Raw genomic sequence first — 5447 nt, 5'->3', positions numbered from 1 at the left:
ATCCATAGATGCTTCTCAAGCAAATCCCGGGACGTCATTCTCCCCTTGTACTCGGCCTTGGTGAGGCCACAGCTGGAGTACTGTGTCCAGTTTTGGGCTCCACAATTCAAAAAGGATGTGGAGAAGCTTGAGAGAGTCCAGAGAAGAGCCGCGCGCATGATCAGAGGTCAGGGAAGCAGACCCTACGATGACAGGCTGAGCGCCCTGGGGCTCTTTAGCCTGAAAAAGCGCAGGCTCAGGGGTGATCTGATGGCCACCTACAAGTTTATCAGGGGTGACCACCAGCATCTGGGGGAACGTTTGTTCACCAGAGCGCCCCAAGGGATGACGAGGTCGAATGGTCACAAACTACTTCAAGACCGTTTCAGGCTGGACATAAGGAAGAATTTCTTTACTGTCTGAGGCCCCAAGGTCTGGAACAGCCTGCCACCGGAGGTGGTTCAAGCGCCTTCATTGAACACCTTCAAGATGAAACTGGATGCTTATCTTGCTGGGATCCTATGACCCCAGCTGACTTCCTGCCCTTTGGGCGGGGGGCTGGACTCGATGATCTTCCGAGGTCCCTTCCAGCCCTGATGTCTATGAAATCTATGAAAATGAGCTTTAAACCCTGAAAGTTCATGGTCTTTGCCACAATGTTCTAATACAAACAAGGGGCAGCAAGAGCCTCTTGCAAATTCTTCCCCACACATTGAATCCCCCAGGTAGGAACTGGGTCTCCCTTCACTAGTGTCTCATCCATTTCTCTTGGGCCACTTTAGTGCCAGCACCCTGCTGAGTGATCCTTGCAGTCTCTTTTTTTGTATGGCTTTATTTATTATTGATTTATATGAATTATGTACTGCCTTTCCGAACACAGATCAGGGCTTATTACAGTAAGAGGACACAACTTTTTTTAAAAACAGGACTGCAGCAAAAGAACAAAAAAAAAAAACCTTAAAAAAGGAACTAGAATATCAATATAAAACAGAGACTCACTGAGCAATATCTCAGCCTAGTTTTGTTTGCTGAATGCCTGCCCAAATAGGAGGGTTTACAATGCTCCTGAAAGGAATCCAGGTTTGGGCTCTGGCAGGCTTCAAGGGGAAGGGAGTTCCAGACCCGTGGAGCAACTATTGAGAATGACCTCCCACACAGTTTTGGCAAGTGGACATGACATACTCCTCTTGGCTGACCTTTGAGATTGTGAAGGGGCATAAGAGAGAAGGTGGACCTGTAGGTATACAGGGCCAAGACCATGTATAGCTACTTGGGCTTGTTCTGGCTTCCTCATCTGATCCACTGAAAAAACAAAACCCAAACCATATCAAGTTTAACGGTTTATGTTTGGGAATCAAGCTTTAAGTTCTTAGCAGTAAGGACTGAGGAACTACAGAGCATGGAAATTAAGAGGAGGATTTGGTTGTCTTTCCTATTCAAAGTTGTTTAGAGATGCATTTGCAAATAAGCATTCTGGATTGATTCCTTTATATCTTGACAACTTTGTTTCTATACCATCACTGAAGTCAATAAAGTTGGGGGAGGCATCTTTGTTCCACTCTGAGCAAAATCCAAATTTATCAATATCTCTAGCCATCAGTGCTCAGAAGTGAATCTCAGCAGCTTTTTCTACTACGTGGTTGATGGTATGCTGCTAGCTGACAACAGGCAGTGGCAAACTGGAACTACTCCTACTGATCCATTTCCCTAAGAAGAGAAAAAAGATGAAAAGTTCCCATTAATCCTTACAAAATGTGCCTATAGCTTATTTTGCAATGCACCCGTTTTGTTTGTTATACCACTCGCAGCACCTTGTCTTAGATTTTGGCTGTTAATCTTCAGAGGAAGACATTTTCAGAAGAGAGCCGTGGCCTGGTCACAAGTTCTAGCCCAGGGCTTCTCAACTCCAGTGCTGCAGCACCACAGGGTACTGCAAGGTCCCCCAGGTACCATAGCACCTGGCCACTGTGCCAGGAGGTAAGGGATCACTCCTCCTCCCAACTGGTGCTTGGTACCCGGCATGCCCCGATGAGCTGCACCCACAGCTCCTCCCCATGGCCTGGCAGTCACCACATCAGCCTCCCTAGTGCTCACAGCACCATGTTCTGCCATGAGTAAGTGGATGTGGGGGGCTGCCAGGCCATTTTTTCAGCCTAGGTTGTCCCCACTCTCCTGGAACCAGAGAGAGGGAAGGTTGCACGTGGCTCTGTTCACTGCCCTGTGAGTTGGAGGAATAGCTGCAGCAACAGGGGCAGTCCTTGATCCTTGACATACAGGGCAGAGGACAATGGACAAAGTGGGGCACAGTGGAATGAAGTGGTTGGGGCCCCCTCTCCCCTCCCCTCCCCTCCCACCCTGTCACCCTCACTTGCCACCAGCTAGATTCTGTCTCACTGTTTCTTCAGTGGGTTCAGCTAAATTTCAGAAGGCTCTGGAGGGGTGCCTTGAGGCTACAAACTTTTGGAGAAGCACAGTAGTATAAATACTAGATTAGACTCCTAGCCCTCCTACCAGCTTCTTGTTTAACTTAGACAAGTCACTTCCCCTCTCACACTGTCACATACCAAGGCATAGGTGCTCTGATTGGCAGTTTGCTCAATCCATTAGCCGAGGTCACAGGGGTAGACAGGGTCAGAGCTAGAGTCAGTCCAAGACAGGGCCAAAACACTAAACAGAGCAAGGCCAGGGAGCAAGCCAGGCAAGATGTGTGCAAGAACCAAGTTCCACCAATCCAAGGTGCAAGGCAGTGGTGGAGGTTGAAGTCTGAGCAGGGCCAGCACCCAGTGGTCACAGCTGTTCGCTTGCCTTTGTGCCCTGACTCTAGAAGAGCAGTGCAACGATAACAGGCATCTTGTTATCCAGGCAGTTTCCCCAGGAAACAGGAAGCTTTGTGGGGGAATCCAATCAGGAAGCAATGGTAGAAGGCCTTTCCCCAGGAGGGCACCTTTGCTTGCCACTCTGCCTTCCTTTGTGACCTGTGGCCTGGTGGAGAGCTGAGCTGGTACTTGGTCTCTGGGGTTCAGGACTAGGTCCTGACATAGACCCCAGAGATACAAGTCAAGTGCTTTCTGTCAAGTGCTTGATAAACTGTAAACCACAGAAATCAAGTTAGTTGAATTCAGCCTCACTGTCATCGATGGACAGAAATAAAAGGAATGAATATGATCAAAACCAATGTTTCTTTACTACACAGTGCTTCTTCAAGGATAAATTCATTAATGGGTGGTGCTCAGCAGTGAAGTGATGAGCCCTGTGAAGGTACATATGACATCTATCAACAGTGGCAGTTCAGAGCATAGAAAATTTGTAGATTTGGGTCCCAATATTATAAGACCCCAGAAACAAAATTCGTCCTTCTGGTACATTTGTGCAACCTTGCCAAGAGTTGCTCCTATGGAAAGTAAAACATACTTGCCCACCCAAACATTTGGAGGTCTTGTAAAACCTTAAAAAAAGAGATATTAAATGATCTTGTTCTTCTGAAGTGTCATTTGATTTCAGCTGAACTAACAAGCTTGCAAACGTTCAGCAAATGTATCAGTTATAAACTAGGCTGTGAATTAGTTCCCTGCATCCCGTAATATTAAGACTTTGGTTGTCATAGTCCACCACTGGCTGGCCCAGTGGGTAGAGCTAGGCATGGAACTGGGATTGCAGGGGTAGGGGTCAGAAGCCGCAAGTCAGGAGCTGAATGCCAAGCAAGAGTCAGAAACCAGGAATCAGAAGCCTAGGTACCAAGTCCAAAGGATAATCCATGGGGCAAAGTTCTAGAGCAAGCCAAACCAGGATCAGGATCCAGGGAACTAGGGTGACCACCATGAATGCTGTGCACCCCTGGAGGCTGGCAAGGCACGGCAAACTCCTGCAGGCAGTGGCAGCACTGTTGGTGGCAGAAGTGTGGCAGTGGCGAACCTTCCCCCCCATCCCCTGTCCCCCACCTCCCCCTTGGTGGCAGAAGTGTGGCAGTGGCGAGCAGGGAGCTCCCACAGGCAGCCACGGCCCACATGTCACCATCTCCCCCGTCCCCTGTCCCCCACCTCCCCCAGTAGCATTGGAGACGCATAGGGAGTGCACGTGGGTGCACCCCCTGCAAAAAGGCGCTGCGAACATGGCCAGTGGCACCTGCAGGTGGTTGCTGCTTGCCACCCCTCCCCACACTGCTCACTGCTGACACTGCTGGTGGTGTCTGCGGGTGGTCCCCTGCTAGCTGATGTTACCAGCGGCGTCTGCATGTGGTCACCAGTTGGCATTCGCCATCCCCTCCACCCCACTGCCAACAGTGCTGCGGCTGCCTGCAGGAGCTCACCACTTGCCACCACCACACTCCCACCATCAACGGCGGCCCAGCCTCTGGGCGTTCATGCCCAGTAGCACAGCTGGACCAGAGCCAAGTGGGGCAGGGGTGGATGCGGGCTGCCCGCTGTGGGCTCAGGGCTCTCTGCTCTGCTGTCCTTCCCCCAGAAGCCCACACTGGCCACACGCCCCTGCCCACCTGGCAGCAGTGGGTAGCACAGCTGCATACTGTCACCAGCCCAGCTGCTGCTGGGTGGGTAGGGGGCACATTGCTATGGTGGTGCAGGGCTCCTGTTTGGAGGGCAGCAGGGTAGATTCATAGATTCATAGATTCACAGATTGTAGAGTCGGAAAGGACCACAATGGATCATTGTGTCTGACCCCCTGCCCCTGGCAGGAAAGAGGACCAAGGTCAGACGACCCCAGCCAGGTGACTATCTAGCCTCCTCTTGAAGACCTCCAAGCTAGGTGCTAGCACCACCTCTCTTGGAAGCCCATTCCAGATCCAGGCCACCCTTACTGTGAAAAATGTCTTCCTAATATCTAACCTAAATCCACTCTCAACTAGTTTACACCCATTATTCCTAGTCACTCCCTGGGGCGCCTTAGTAAACAGCGCTTTACCTATTCCCTGTTGACCTCTCCTAATAAATTTATAGGCAGCCACAAGATCTTCCCTCAGCCATCTCTTGTGAAGGCTGAAGAGATTCAGCTCTCTCAACCTCCCCCCATAGGGTCTATCATGAAGGCCACTAATCATGCGAGTGGCCCTCCTCTGGACCCTCTCCAGATTCCCCGCATCCCTCTTGAAGTGGGGCGCCCAAAACTGGACACAGTCCTCCATCTGCGGCCTGACCAGTGCCACATAGAGGGGGAGCATCACCTCCTTTGTTCTATTAGTCATGCACCTGCTAATGCACAACAAGGTGCGATTGGCCTTGTTGATGGCCTCATTACACTGCTGGTTCATGTTCATCTTGGAGTCAGTTATGACTCCAAGATCCCTCTCTGCCTCCGAGCTGCTGAGAAGGACACTCCCCAACCTATAGGTGTGCTGGGGGGTTCCTCCTTCCCAGGTGGAGTACCTTACATTTATCTTTATTAAATTGCATCCTATTTCTCTCTGCCCATTGATCCAACCTGTCCAGGTCAGCCTGAATCTGCTCCCTGCCCTC

The sequence above is a fragment of the Alligator sinensis genome, unplaced genomic scaffold, assembly GCF_000455745.1.
Source record: "Alligator sinensis unplaced genomic scaffold, ASM45574v1 scaffold768_3, whole genome shotgun sequence".
NCBI lineage: Eukaryota > Metazoa > Chordata > Crocodylia > Alligatoridae > Alligator > Alligator sinensis.
This window is presented reverse-complemented; position numbering follows the sequence as displayed.